Source organism: Cryptomeria japonica, chromosome 4 (assembly GCF_030272615.1).
Source record: "Cryptomeria japonica chromosome 4, Sugi_1.0, whole genome shotgun sequence".
NCBI classification, from domain to species: domain Eukaryota; kingdom Viridiplantae; phylum Streptophyta; class Pinopsida; order Cupressales; family Cupressaceae; genus Cryptomeria; species Cryptomeria japonica.
This window is the reverse complement of record NC_081408.1, coordinates 68170063-68187180: the sequence shown is the minus strand read 5'-3', so window position 1 is coordinate 68187180 and position 17118 is coordinate 68170063.

Genomic DNA, 17118 nt, shown 5'->3' with positions numbered 1-17118 from the left:
TGTTATTCCTATATTTGGTTTAAGCATTCTGGTATTAAAGTTTTAATTGCTTAAGGTTCTAGTAATCTGTGATAACTGATTCACCCCCTCTCTCTGTTGTCTTTTAGTTATTTGAACTGTCTAATAGGGATATCATACATGCCCTTGACTCAAAATCAGAAATGTAATTTCTCATGTGCGTCTTTGATTTAAATAAGCAACACCTAGGCTATTGTTCTCAACTACACTAATAGAAGATAACACTATAATCCATATCTAATTTTTGAGATAAAATGTGATACACATCTCAAACCCAATTCGGAAATCACTCTCATGCCACAATTCTTACCTATGTACACATTGGTCTCATCACAATTCCAAATTCTACTTGATCAATAGTGGTGCGGGTTGTACATATTATCCAAGTTGTCATAGAATCATGTCATGATAGAAGGCCAAAGCATGATGGTATTGTCTCTATCCACTCCTTTAACTATTTTGATTCTCATATGTGGGTGCCTTTGTAAAAAAATTGTCCACCATAACCTCATTGGCATCCCATTTGTGAATAGGTTAGGCCTACTTCCAGTTATTTGGGCATCGGTAGATTGTATTTGATTGACCTAAATTCTATGGCTAATATTAGCCATTTCCTTGCACCATTAGACAACCTTAGCCTCTTCATTCTTGGATAAAATGGTTCATTGTACCCTCCTCTTCATGGTGGTAACTCCCACTAGCCACGACCTCAAACTGGTAGTTAGATTATCCCACTTCATTGCTACAACCTTGATTGAAATGTTGGTGTCTTTGATATTGGCAGCTACACTTTTCATTTCAACAATCAACCACTGTCTAAATAGGACAAGTTACCTTGCCTTGATTGCACATTGCATGATTCAACAATGTTGACAAATGGTTCAATATCTAGTTCAACATGAGTTGTGTAGGTTGTTTCTTCTACATAATCAAGAACTAAAACTTCTTGGTTGGTGATTGTATTAAATTCCCCAATAGATTGTGTATCAATGAAGTGCACCCAATGAGTGACTCTAATTATGTGTCTTCTAGTTGATCTATTTCCCTTTTCTCCCAATGCTATGATTTTCACTTAACCTAAACCTATAGTGTAACCAATTTTACTTGTTATTCAAGCATAATTAATTTTTTCAATATCAGATACATAGACATAAATTATTTGAATGACTTAAGACTACAATGTATCATTTAGAGTGTGTCACAAATATATATAAAAAAATTCATGTAACCCTAGGTTTTACTTGTTTAAATCAAAATGTGCATGGTTCTCGCTTTAAAAACTATATGTCTTTGTATATATGTATGTACACATACATATGTATATATATGTATGTGTGTGTGTGTGTGTGTTCGATGAAATTGTATGTATATCTATATACAAATATATCTACATGTGTGACATATTACTTAGACCTAGTGATACTTATATTTAAAGAAAGTTTAATATAAAAAGGGGGTTTGAGGAAAAACCATATAATAGATGATTTATTTTGCACCATTTGTAATTATGGTGATTAAACCCTATATATAGTTTATTTGGAATATGTAGGGTAACAAAGAAATTTTATACCCAAATAGAATTGTAATTGCTTCACAATCACTGAAATTATTTCACTATATAATAAAATCCTACATGATATCCATACAATGATGTGAAATTGACAACATAAGTGGAGGAAAATAGATTAGCTCATATCATTGTCTACAAAATGTAAGGAGAAATCATGAGTAGAGGTTTCCTGAAGCCTAGAGAGAATGCATGAAGTGCAATCTTGAAAGTGGTTAAAATATTCAGACAATAGCTCTTTACCCATTAAATTTCATGATTATAAACTAGGGATTCAAAATAAAACCAAACAATGTTCTATTTATTTACATGCTATGTAATGATTTCATATTATAATATGAAATAAATTATTATAATGAAACCCATTAATGCCATACAAAGAAATAATGAAAAACGACAACAAAGTGCAAGTAGAAATGAATAAAAAAAGATTATTGTTGACAACAAAATGTATAAGTAACTATATACATGTATTTGTATATGCATTTTGAGACATATATGAGTGTGTGTGTGTGTGTGTGTGTGTGTGAGAGAGAGAGAGAGAGAGAGAGAGAGAGAGAGAGAGAGAGAGAGAGAGAGAGAGAGAGAGAGAGAGAGAGAGAGAGAGGGAGAGAGAGAGAGAGGATGGAAAAGGGCGGAGAGTGAGAGAGAGAGGATGGAAAAGGGCGGAGAGTGAGAGAGGATGGAAAAGGGAGAGAGGGAGAGCAAGGGAGAGGGGGAGAGAGGGAGAGTGGGAGAGAGGGAGAAAGGGAGAGAGGGGGAGGGAGGGAGAGAGAGAGAGGGAGAGAGAAGGAGAGGGATGGATAGAGAGAGAGAGAGATTAAAGTTTAATTATCATTAATAAAATATCTATACACACATCTTTTAAGAACTCTTATTTATTTGACATGACTGCAAAATGTGAGAATATTTATTTTATGTGACTCCGTTGTGTGGCTCTTAGTATTTTAAGAATTGCAGGGGGAAAATATGGAAACAAAAAATGTGCATTGCCAAAGATTTCCCAAAGCCCAACAACAGGAGGAGTGTGGTTGAGGGTGATAGCCCTAAAAATTGATTGCATGAGAATTTTCAATTTTGAGCTTAAATATTGATCATTCTGGTTTTATTCATATCCTTTGTCAAGGTTCAAAGTCTACGGTTTAGGGTTTACCAAATTTTCCTAAGCTTTGTGAAGAAAAACCCTAGAAATTATGTATTTTGTCGTTACTTTTTCCCACTTAAAAAACCAAGGGTTGTTTACCATGGGCGAGGCCATTTCATTTCCTAAGCACTAAGTTGTATTAGATTGGTTTTAGAAATTATTTTCCTAAAGTCACATGCAAAATTTCCTATAGTAGGTCTCATTTCATATTCGTGCCAATGCCCATATTTTTTCTAAGTTAAAATTCCTAAGTGTTATGACTGGTTGATAAAAGAAGAATAGATTTGACAGTCCACACTTCCCCGTGATTGAAAGTGCAGTGAAGATAAAGACCATGACATCGTGAGATGATGCCACGTGTGTTCAATGGAAAGGGGCAAGCTAGCGGTGTGACTTGCTGAAATCTTGTGTCACCGGTTCTCATGTGGTAAAGACCGGTTTACTAACAGTCCCATCAATTAGCATGTGTTCAAAATGAACAATGATGTTATGTTCAAAGCAAAAAGGTGCCTGACTTTTAATTCTGAAAAGGTTAACGAGTACCATGTTAAAGCAATAAAGTGCAAATATATCTGATGGCCCTCGTATCCCCGTGATGGAAGTTGCAAGGATGTTATGGACTATGACATCACAAGATTATGCCACATGTCTTGGGTTGACCAGGGAGACCTCCGGTAGGGCCACTGACAAAATTTGGTTGAAAGATGATATGGCGTTGATTAGTCATGATTTTATGGGTCCACAAATATAGATGGAAGGTCAAATGCCACATCGACAAATAATGATAGTTTGATTTGCCAAGTTGGGTAAGATTTGCCATTGGTTTTAAAATTTAAAATTAAAAAGGATCATTAAAGATATTGGTCGTAACCCATGTGGGAAAGATAGGATGAATAGGATATAGACTTGTCAACTTTAGAGATGGTGGTAAGTTTGAAGTATTGAATGTCAACTCACCCCTGAGGAAGCTTGTGCGAGGTCTTTGTTGGGTAAAGGACTGATTAGACAATTAAGGATGATATCTTAGAGATGTGAAAGGATCAGGATTCCTTCAAGTTTAGATATGATGGATCATGAGTTCTCTAATAAATTCAAAGATAACCTGTTGACAAGAATCCTGAACCAGAAGACTGTACACTCAGTAAGGAATAAGATCAGAACAAAACCATTCATGTAAGGTGAACATATGTAGGTGGCAATCGAATGATGGCCTAGAAATGATCATGGTGACCTAAGTTGTAGGCATGATTACTGGAATCCATAGCTGGCAAGATGAACAGAAAATATCAGGATGATGTTTCTTCACATGGATTAGCACCACCACTTTGAGTGGAATTCTGATTATAAATTTACTAGGCTGGTGATAGAATGGGTAGAAATGGATAAAAACTTCTTCATTTTTCTGAGAATGGTTTTTGATCAATGAGAAGATGGTGTTCGAGCATAATTATGCATGGAGTCGTTGCATGTTTTGTGACACTGGATGGATATTTTTTCCCTGGTATGAGGTTGTTCATTGTCAGAGGAGTTGTAGCCCAAATAAATAAGGCACTGGTATTTGCTAGCAAATGTCATTAGGTTTTCAGTTTCTTCTCTATTTTCTTTGTGACTCCTTAGAACAATATTTTAAATATCAGAATATCATTGTTAAGTTTTCATGTATTTTCTAGAAGTTGTCGAACCCATCTCATGTTCCAGTCTAAGGTCAAGAATCACTGAAGGATTTGTCATCCTTGAGCATTCTCCCTTTCTGTTGATCCTTTTTAGGAGATAATCTACTTTGTTTTTCAGTAATTTCCTTATTGTAGTTGCAGAGGTCAGGAAGTTCATTGAAGGGATTACCCTCTCAGGGTTTGTAGAGCCCGAAGTGTAGAAGGATCCTGTATCCTTTTTGAAGTTGGTCCAAGCCTGAAGGTATTGATAGTTGGAAGTGGCTTTCCATAGGTATTAAGAGGAATCACCTTGGTCTCTCCCTTGTGGCAATGTAAACCTGATTTATTTTGGGAACCAACAAAAATGGTGACTCTACTAGGGAAATGAACTGTAGAGAATCTCTGGTTAGAAAATATTTGTTTAATATAATAGTTGAGATTTATTTTGGGAACCAACAAAAATGGTGACTCTGATGGGAAAATTTTATATAAAGTCTTCTAGGTTTTTTGTGATTTGATGATTGAGCATTGCTCCCATGTCATAGGACTCAAATATTTGCCCATAGAGTGAAGAGTTTCTTAATTTGTCCCTTGTCGGTTTGAACCAAAGAATTTATAGAAGAGATGAAGCAGATTTGAGCTCTTATGGTGAAGTACCTCGACAAGATGAGGATGGAATCCATATAATGCCATGTGATGATAAGGAAGTGTTGCAATGTTGTGTTCAAACAAATCTGACCTTTGAAGAAATTCTAGTTGTTTGAGTATTTGTTCTCTACAAGGAGGTGGTGACTTTGTCAAAGATCTATGTTAAAGATTTGAAGGATTGAAGGTGATTTTTCAAATCCCCAATTAAAGAAGGAAACAACAACTTCAACATTTCCAGGTATTTTGATTTTCATGAGTCAAGTATACTTTCATGAAAATTATGTGTAAAAATGCTTCCTAGAAAGTGAGTAAAGCACCAAGGAAGGGAATGGTAGTGATTATCTTACATACTTCTGTGACACAATATTAGTATTTTGTATGAAGTTATATGGAGTGTGTTTTGAGATATACATTGTAATAGTTTAAGATTTATGGCAAAGGAAAGAAGTAGGGAAATGATTGAAAATGTGTATTATGTGCCTATACTTCCCTATGAAATGTCAAGTGTAAATGTGCAACCTCTACCAAGTCACCATAGAATTTTCTTTATGGAAAGATATAAACCATTGAGTTTTAATGGTATCCAAGGTTTCCCAAACCTTGTTCCTACAAAGGTTAGGGAACACCTACCAGAATTCAGTGGGAAAAGATCAGAATCAACACGTCAGCATTTGCAGGAGTTTTCCTGAATTAATGGGAGATTATGAGATAAATCATGAAGATGTCTCCATGAAGTTGTTTGTTCAATATTTGAAGGAAAATGCCAGAGATTGGTTTTCTTATCCACCAACATGTTCTATCCCGTCATGGGATGAATTAAAGGTAGCATTCAAGGAACAATTTGGTGAAAGAATTAATCCAAGCTCAATTATGAAAATATTCATGGGTATTTAAAAGAAAGAGGATGAGTTAGGACCTGCTTTTAATCTCAAGTTTGCTAGGACATTGGGTATGTTTAGTTGTTTACTTGGCTGCATTTGATGAGGAAGAAAGTTATCTGCTAACAGATAAAGATCCTAAAACCTGCATCAGGCTTATAGGATAGAAATGGATATTGAGAACATCTTGAAGTATGGATTCCCTAGGGGTTATCTATTCGAAAGGGTATGCTATCCCAAAATAATAGATGTTAAAGAAAGGCATGAGACTGAAGATAAAGATCATTGTCAAAGCATCCACATCCCTGATGATCACATTAACCCTATTATTGATTATAATTTGAGCAGGAACATGAGTGAAGAGAACTTGTCCTAGATAGTGGTTATTCCTCATGTTAATGAAGAAAATCTTAGTGAGAAATTATGTAACATAATTGATATAGAGATGGAGATGATATCAATCACTTCACCAAATGACAACAACAATGATTATTCTAGGAAGGAGATCCTACAAGAGACTCATCTACAGTCTTGTGTTTCAGATAGGCCCAAGAGTGAGTATGAAGAATTGGAAAGTTTTATGTCTGAAGTAGATGCAAGTATGCAAAATTTTGATGATATGATTTCAATCTCTCAGGAATTAGTTATGTATCGTAACGAGAATTCAAATGATGGGATACCATCATTTTCTATTGATAATTTCTATGAGATAGACAGTTGTGTGGTGTGTTCAAATGATGAGAGTAGGTTGCAACTTGTATCTATGCCACATGGATCCACCCAGAGTAAGGTGCATGAAAGGTTGATTGAGGTGTGTGTCCTTGAAAATAATGTTTTAAATAGCTACGAACTAGTTGTTCCATTGCAAATAGTTGGGTATGAAAGGACTCAGAAATCAACAAATAATGAGGAGATTATATTAGACCAGTTTAGGGATCAACCATATAGTGAATTGGCTTTATGCAAGGAGTTTGCTTCATGTGAAGAATGGGAGATTGAAGAAGATGAAAAAGATTATGTTGAACCCTGTTGTCTTGATAATTTTGAGGATTTCTATAAAATTGATCTAGAAACATTTGTGATTAGCGAATGTGAAGGTGATTTTCTTTATGATGTTACGAATGCTGACATTGAATATGAAAGTATGGAGCTCATTGATATTGACCAAGGTTATGAAATAGATGAAGAATATTGCTGATTCGTTACTCCACATGACATTTTGAAACCAGAATTGGAATGTTTTATCGTACATGAGGATATTGTTGTTGAAAAGATGAATGATGATGTCTCTTTATCATACAGTAATCTGAATGTACACAATATTGATCAAGAACCACTGGCTACAACAATGAAAAATAGAAGTAAATTAGAATGGTTTTCAAATATCGATTGTTCAGATATAGATATTTGTAAAACAATTATTATTTTGGATGGACCAGCATATGGAATATTTTCCTTTGATCTTTGTAATGAATTTGTACCATGTTTGCAAGAATTCTTTAATGATGAGCATGTTATAGAGGTGCAAACAAATAAGGAAACCAATTTTCATGATGATAGTTTCATAACAGAGTATGAAGTGTTTCACTTCCCTTTTCAACTTGATGAGGCAAGCATGAAACTTGTTGAATCTTGTTATCAGTATATCTCCATTTCAGATATTGAGTATGGGTTTTGTTTATTTCAAGCAATGCTTGATGACAAGGTTTAGATAAATGAATAATGTAGTGAGATAAAGGTTTTTTATGATATGCTGAGGAAGGAACAGTTATATGGCAGTGATGTCTCTAGACTATTCAAGATGCAACGTGATCATAACTACATTTTTGAAAGAGGAAAACATTGGTTGATATTGACAGATGGCATTGGGCCATCACATGCGGTTTGACCTGTAGACCACAAGCAATTTGGGGTAGAGTAAATTTTTTGACTCTATACCCAATAGAATGATTAATAATTCCCTCTTGAATTGCCTATTCATGGACAAATTTTGAGGTTCTACTTTTCTTAAAGTAGTTGTTATCCATGAGCATTAGTTAGGTTTTCTTTGGTAGTGTAGTTTCCTTTTTTGTTGAAGTTACCTTGTCCAAGTAATTTATTTTTGGTTTGCCCTACAATTGGTTTGCTTCACCAAAGATTCTAGTTTCTCGCCTCATTCCTATGAAATGAACGTCCCCAACTAGAGCCACTGGTAGCCCTGAAAATTGATTTCATGAGAATTTTCAATTTTGAGCTTAAAGATTGATCATTCTAGTTTTATTCATATCCTTTGTCAAGGTTCAAAGTCTAGGGTTTAGGGTTTATCAAATTTTCCAAAGCTTTGTGAAGAAAAACCCTAGAAATGATATATTTTGTCGTTACTTTTTCCCACTTAAAAAACCAAGGGTTGTTTACCATGGGTGGGAACATTTCATTTGTTAAGCGCTAAGTTGTATTAGACCAGTTTTAAAAATGATTTTCCTAACATCACATGAAAAATTTCCTATAGTCGGTCTCATTTAATATTCATGCCAGCGCTTGTATTTTTCCTAAGTTAAAATTCCTAAGTGTTACAGTTGGTTGATAAAAGTAGAATAGATCTGACTATCTGTGCTTCCCCATGATTGAAAGTGTAGTGAAGATAAAGACTGTGGCATCACGATATGAAGCCACATGTCTTCAGCGGAAAGGGGTGAGCTAGTGGTGTGACCTGCCGAAACCTTGTGTCACCAGTTCTTAAGCGGAAAAAGACCAGTTTACTAATAGTTCCATCAATTAGCATGTGTTCAAAATGAATGGTGATGTAATGTTCAAAGCGAAAAGGTGCCCAAATTTTAATTCTGAAAAGGTTAACAGGTACTGTGTTGAAGCAATAAAGTGCGAACATATCTAATGGCCCCTATATCCCCACGATGGAAGTTGCAAGGAGGTTATGGACCGTAGCATCACGAGATGATGCCATGTGTCCCAAGTTGACTAGGAAGACATACGGTGGGGCCACTGACAAAGTTTGGTTAAAAGATGATATGGCATTGATTAGTCATGATTTTGTGGGTTCGTGAATACAAGATGGAAGGTCAAATGCGACATCGACCAATAATGATCATTTGATTTGACAAGTTGGGTAAGATCTACCACTGGTTTTCAAATTTGAAATTAAGAAGGATCATTAAAGATATTGGTCATAGCCCACACGGGAAATATAGGATGAATAGGATACAGACTTGTCAACTTCAGATAGATGGCAGTGAGTTTGAAGTATTGAACATTGACTCACCCCTGAGGAAGATTGTGTGAGGTCTTTGTTGGGTAAAGGACTGATTAGACAATTAAGGATGATATCTCAGAGATGTGAAAGAATCGAGATTACTTCAGGTTTAGATATGATTGATCATGATTTCTCTGATGAATTCAAAGATTGCATGTTGACAGGAATCCTGAAGCAGAAGAATATACACTCAGTAAGGAATAAGATCAGAACAAAATCATTCATACAAGGTGAACATATACAGGTGGTAATGAAATGATGGCCTAGAAATGATGGTGACTTTAGTTGTAGGCAAGATTGCTGGAATCCATAGCTAGCAAGATGTGCAGAAAATATCAGGATGATGACTCTTCACATGGATTAGCACCGCCACTTTAAGTGGAATTCTAATTATAAATTTACTAGGTTGGTGATGGAATGGGTAGAAACAGATACAAACTTCTTCATTTTTCTAGGAACAATTTTTTAGCAGTAAGAAGATGGTGTTCGAGCAAAATTATGCATGGAGTCGTTGCATGTTTTGTGACACTGGATGGATGTTTTTTCCCTGGTATGAGGTTTCTCATTGTCAGAGGGGTTGTGAAAGTTTAGAGGATTGTTAGAGGGGGTGTGAAAGCCTTTTCTTATCAGGAAAAGCCACCCATGACATATCCTTTGTTCTTACTTTGCATTGTTTTGGTAGAGTGTTCCAAGAGGGACCTCGTAGGGAACTGAAAGAAGGATTTGTTTGAGTAAGGAGTGGAATTCAGTCATCTCTACAATGACATGGAAGTTGCAATGCCTTCTCAACATATTACATTTACCCCCAAGCTTCTATTTCCACTTCCTCTGATCTATGGCATAAAGGTTGGAGATTTTCCTCTAATTTGTGGGAAATCTTAATTCTTTTCAGGATTTGTTTTCCTTTTCAAGAAGGGAAATGTTGTGTAGAGCATATTGAGCATGTCAGGGTCCATCCGGAAGAGTCAAGGTGCTATCGACATGACTTAAGTGATTTTGTTTCTACCGATAATTGGTTGAAGATTTTGTTTCCACCTCATCATGGGCACCAGCATGTGGATAAGGAATATTTTGTAACAAAATTGTGTACAACCTCCTTGGCTTGGTTTTTGGTGACATGTGTCTTTAGGCCTGAAGCTTGTCACAACCTTATTTTCTATAAAAGGGAAATCAAGGCTAGAAGTTAAGGTTTCAAAATTTCTGAGAAGGGTCTCTATAAAGTAGGTCCAATCTACAGGATTAGGTTCCATATAGTTTTAGAGAGTCATGAAAAAATAGAAGGAACTGTAATGTCATTCTGCATAGGAAAAATAATGAAGTAGTTACTGTAGTCACATAAATCTGTCCACTTAATTAAATGAATATTTAGTATTTATTTGATTATTTAACCATCAATCAATAATTAATTAAATTAATATATTTAATTAATTCATCTTAACCCTCTTCTCCAATTAATTAAATAAATTATTCAATTTATTTGATTTAATTCACTTAACCAAATTCAAACCATTAATTAAATAAATAAATCATATTTGTTTAATTAAATCTTCTCTCACATTTAAATAAATTAATATTTATTTAAATTCCCCCAAAATCCCACCTCTCACATTTAAATAAATTAACATTTATTTAAATCACCTTTATCCTCTACCCACTTGTATTTTCCTACAAATGCAAGTTGCACATTTAAATAAATGAACATTTATTTAAATCACCTTTATCCTCTACCCACTTGCATTTTCCTACAAATGCAAGTTGCACAACTATTTTAAATAAATCATTTATTTAAACCACCTTTATCCTCCACCCACTTGCATTTTCCTACAAATGCAAGTTGCACAACTATTTTAAATAAATTATTTATATAAAATCCTATTTATCCTCACCCACTTCAAACCTTTAATGGTTTTCCTTAAAGTCTTCAAAACTTAATGGCTTTAAAGTCTTCAAACTTGATGGCTTCCTTCTATAGTCTTCTTAAGCCTTTAATGGTTTCCCTTAAAGTCTTCAAACTTAATGGCTTCCCTTAAAGTCTTCTTAAGACTTTAATTGCTTCCCTTAAAGTCTTCAAGCCTTTAATGGTTTCCCTCAAAGTCTTCAAGCATTTTAATGCTTTATCTTCCTTTTTCTCATTTAAATAAATTAATATTTATTTGAATATTTACCCAAATGCAAATTACACCATTTAATTGAAATAAATGATTTTATTTTAATTGAAAATACCAAAATTCCTCCCACTTGCATTTTCCTACAAAATCCACTTGCATGCCTGAAACCCCTTCTAGATTCTTCTAAACCTTTCCTAATTAACCTAATCCATCCCCTAAATATTGTCACATTCTTAAGCAAATTGGAGTCACTTCTCAAAGACTCCAAAGTCTTTGAAAAGCAATTAATGCTTTGTGTGTTCAACAAATTAACCTCTAAAGTCTTCCAAACCACTTATGGCTCTTACATGACCATTAATGGTTAATTCCACTTGCACCCATTGTTAAGGACTTTGAACCCTAACTTGACCCTCATGTAACCCATGTGTCTCTTCAAAGCATTTATTTCTTTGACTAGGGTAACCATCATGTCCCCTCAAGCATTTAATGCTCTTTATCTCTCCTCTCAAGCCTCCTCATGGTGACACTTGTCAACATGGGATTGGGTTGAAAGTCTCACATGGATTGAATATCTTTCAATCCTAACCCTTGTTAAGATTACTCAATCTTAACCCTTCATTTCCCCATTTCTTCTATAAATAGAACCCTTCTCCTCACGCAAAAGAGGAAGCATTAGAGTATTGTTGTTATACTGGCATTAGCATAGAGATTTCTCATAGCATCACTATCTACACTTGCATAGCATTTGCTTATCATATTCAACCATCTTGAATCTCCATATGGCATCCATGGCTAGTGCTAAAAGCTGAGAACTACACTCATTTGGAACTTGGAGAGGGGAGAAACAAGGGAGAAGCATCGAAAGGCATCATGGAAGCATCTTAGGGAGGCTCTTCTCCTTTCTTTTATTTTGTTAAACTTCTTTCATGCTTTTTGAAATCTCTTTTGATATGTTTGGAATGGTTTTTAGTTCTTTGTTTTGTTTTTATGGTTGAAACTAACTTATTAACATTGAACTTTGTTGTTGCCTTGTCCCCATTTCCATGACATCAGTTACTAGTTTCATTTTCAAATGGGTTATTCTGTAATCAAAATTATTGTCTGTTATCTGATAGAAGATAGCTTATGAGATTAATACAAATATATTCTCAAATCTTTACTCTTGTATATACAATTTTATTTTCTTTTGAGTAAACGGGATCAAGGGTTTCATTTACTTATTGCATTGTTATGATGTATGCAATTTTCCATTCTATGTTTTAATCCAAGGGGTGAATTAAAAGTGCTTGATTGAAATTACAGAGAGATAAGACTTGTACCAGGATTTGATAAGTAGTTCAAATAATGGATTGTAGATGGAACAATATTGTAAGGCAGTATTGTTTAAGACTAAATCAGCTATTATATAAGTTTTTTATCAAATTTCAGTAACGTTTTAGAGACTCTGTAGTCCAAATAAATAAGACATTGGTATTTGCTATAAAATTTCATTAGGTTTTCATTTTCTTGTCTATTTTCTTTGTGACTCCTCAAGATAATCTTTTAAATATCAGAATATCATTGTTAAGTTTTCATGTATTTTCTAAAATTTATTTCACCCATCTCATGCTCCAGCCTAAGGTCAAGGATCACTAAAGGATTTTCCATCCTTGAGAATTCTGCCTTTGTATTGAGCCTTTTTATGAGATAATCTTCTTTGTTTTTAGTAAATTCCTGAGTGTAGTTGCAGAGGTCAAGAAGTTCACTGAAGGGATTACCCTCCCAGTTTTTACAGAGCCTGAAGTGTAGAAGGATCTTGTATCCTTGTTGAAGTTGCTCCAGGCCTGAAGGTATTGATAGTTTGAAGTGGCTTTCCATAGGTATTCAGAGGAATCAGCTTGGTCTCTACCCTATGGCAGTGTAAACCCAATTTATTTTGGGAACCAACAGAGGGATGATGCACAATGGGTTTTGTACACTAATTCAAATGCTAAGAATATCAAGGAAAGCATAGCCTCGGCTGCTCAAAATGTGGACGTTGGGATTACTAGGTCTATAGTTCATCCAAATGTTGACCACTACATGGCAAACCTAATTGCAATACAACAATATAAAGTAAGGGAGGTAAAGGGGGTAGGGTGAGGGAAAGAGTAGAGAAGGAGAGGGGGAGAATGAGAGAGAGAGGGAGGGAGAGGGGGAGAGAGGGAGAGAGAGGGAGAGGGAGAGAGTCAAAAAGGGGTAGAGAGAGGATGGAAGAGAGAGAGAGGGGGGGAGGGAGAGAAGAAGAGAGAGAGGGATTGGGTATTAAGGAAGGAAGAGAGGGGGAGCATGTTGGTTTGTTATTCTTTTAAGCAATATTGGTAAAAAAATTTATATTGTAATAATGGTTCATCATGAAACCTTAGGATACCGTATGACCCCTTAGGATGTCATATGCTCCTAAAGGGTCATGTGGTGTTATGTGGGGTCATACAATGTCCTATGACCACTTAGGACACCATATGACCCCTTAGGTGTCGTTATGGGTCATGTAATGTGTCCTTAGGGGTCATATTGTGTCCTACCACCCTTTAAGAAACCATATGACCTCTTAAGACACCTTATGGTGTTCTAAGGGGTCATATGATGTCTTATGAGCCCTTAGGACACCACATGACCCCTTAGGTGTCAAATTTTGTAAGCAGTATTGGCACTACTTTTTATATTGTAGTAATGGTTCATTTTTCCACCTCGAGACATTATATGACCCTTTAGGACATCATATAATCGTAAAGGGTCATGTTGTATTATGTGGGGTCTAGAGAGAGAGAGAGAGAAAGATGGGGGAGGAAGGGATGGAGGGGGAGTGATGGAAAGAAAAGGGAGGGAGGGAGATGGGGGAGAGGAAGATGAGGGAGAGGAAGACATATCACATGATTTCATTAGGGGTCATGTGGGGTCCTAATTGAGCGACACATGTGTTACAACACCATATGACCCCTTAAGACACCATTTGACCCTTTGAGATAGCATACATGATCTGAAGAGGTAATTAGGTGTTATGTGGGGTCCTAAGAGAGAGTGCGAGAGAGAGAGGAATACAATCTAGTGCAATAAGATATCAAAAGAAAATATATATCAATATATGTACATACACATATACATATAATACACATAAAATATCAAAAGGCAATACACATGTGTGTGTGTATATATACATAATATATTATATGTGATGTTGTGGAAATGGGGAAAAGGCAACAACAAAGTTCAATGTTAATAAGTTAGTTTCAACCATAAAACCAAAACAAAGAACTAAAAACCATTCCAAACATATCAAAAGAGATTTCAAAAAGCATGAAATAAGTTTAACAAACCAAAAGAAAGGAAAAGAGCCTCCCTAAGATGCTTCCATGATGCCTTTTGATGCTTCTCCCTTGTTTCTCCCCTCTCCAAGTCCCAAATGAGTGTAGCTCTTAGCTTTTAGCACTAGCCATGGATGCCATATGGAGATTCAAGATGGTTGGATATGATAAACAAATGCTATGCAAGTGTAGATAGTGATTATATGAGAAAGCTCTATGCTAATACTAGTATAGTAAACTCCTTTGCTTGAGGATAATGGTTCTATTTATAGAAGAAATGGGGAAATGAAAGGTTAAGATTGAGAAATCTTAATACGGGTTAGGATTGAAATATATTCAATCCATGTGAGACTTTCAATCCAATCCCATGTTGACAAGTGTCACTATGAGGAGGCTTGAGAGGAGAGATAAGGAGCATTAAATACTTGAGGGGACATGATGGTTATCCTAGGTGGTTGGGTTAGGGTTAGGTTAATGGATATTCCTTTTATCCAAGGGATAAATGAATGTGCAAGGGTTAAATGGTTACCTTAGTCAAAGAAATAAATGCTTTGAAGAGACCCATGAGTCAAAATGATGGTTAAGTTAGAGGAAAGTCTCTAACCAAAGGTAAAAGGTGAGTTAACCATAAATGGTTATGTAAGAGCCTTTAATGGTTTGGAAGACTTTAGAGGCTAACCATTTGAAGACATAAAGCCTTTAATGGTTATTTAAGACTTTGGAGGTTTTTGAGAAGTGACTTCCTTTTATTTAGGAATGTGACAATGATTAGGATAGGATTGGCTAATTAGAAGGAGTTAGAAGAATCTAGAAGGGATTTAAGCATGCAAGTAGATTTTGTAGGAGAATTCAAGTGGGGGGAATTTTGAGATTTTCAATTAAAATAAAATCATTTATTTCAATTAAATGGTGTAATTTACATTTGGATAGATATTTAAATAAATATTAATTTATTTAAACGTGAAAGTGAATTTTGGATTTTATTTAAATAAATCTTAATTTATTTACATGAGAAAAAGGAAGATAAAGCATTAAATGATTGAAGACTTTGAGGGAAACTATTAAAGGCTTAAGAAGACTCTAGAAAGAAGCCATTAAGTTTGAAGACTTTAAGGGAAACCATTAAACGCTTGAGAAGACTCTAGAAGGAAGCCATTAAGTTTGAAGACTTTAAGGGAAACCATTAAAGGCTTGAGAAGACTCTAGAAGGAAGCCATTAAGTTTCAAGACTTTAAGGGAAACCATTAAAGGTTTTAAGTGGGTGAGGATAAATAGGATTTAAAATAAATTATTTATTTATTTAAAATAGTTGTGCAACTTGCATTTGTAGGAAAATACAAGTGGGTGGAGGATAAAGGTGATTTAAATAAATGCTAATATATTTAAATGTGAGAGATGGGATTTGGGGGGATTTAAATAAATATTAAATGTGAGAGAAGATTTAATTAAACAAATATGATTTATTTATTTAATTAGTGGTCTAAATTTGGTTAAGTGAATTAAATCAAATAAATTGAATAATTTATTTCATTAATAGGAGAAGAGGGTTAAGATGAATTAATTAAATATTAATTTAATTAATTATTGATCAATGGTTAAATAATCAAATAAATACTAAGTATTCATTTAATTAAGTGGACAGATTTGGGTGTCTACAATATGATATTTAATATATTATATATATTATATACAGATATATAATATGTATTATTGTGATATTGGAAAAAGGTGAATGATGGAGATATCAAGAGGAAAGCTTTTCTTCCCTTAGAGGAGAGATAAAAGTTTCACTTAAGATTTCTCTTCAAACATATTTTCCACATTACATTGGGAGAGGGAGGAAAATACACTAGATTCAACCTCTAGAGAAAGAGATTTAATTCTGAGTGATGATAAGTGAATCCCCTCTTCTAAGATTGAGATTTGGATTGATTGAATTGTGTACTTACAATCAAGTGTAAAAGTGACAAAGATCTGATTATAACTCAAGGTAGAAGGATAGGATGAAGTTGTGCACCTGGATCTAGAAATAATCTGTCGAGACGAAGTCGCCCTATGAATTTGAAGAAAAGTTACTCGAACCGTGGTGTGAGTGTACACGGTCCTCCAAAAAATCCACAAAATGAAAAAGAGTTTTTTGCCTCTACAAATGGAGCCTGAATCTGAAAGTACAACTGCACACCTGCAACCTACACACAGAAAAGAGAGGGAAAGGTGTTGGGATTGGGGGTTTTCCTTCAGGTCAAACCCTAGTTTTGGAATTAACCAAATGATAAAAGAAAGTACTTGCAACTAAATGAAAATGAAAGACTGAAATGTAAATCACCTCAAGGGAGGTTATAAATAGAATGTAGATAGATTTGCTTGTGTGGAATTGAATGTTGGAATGAATCTGCTCTTCAATGGTTGAATCCTTAACTTGAATGCAACACCTAGCATTGAAGGGAGACTTGAGAATGCTCAATGATGGAAAGGAATCCTTGAATGTTCTTGAATGCTTGATCTCATGTAAACTTCCCACTCATCCAACTTT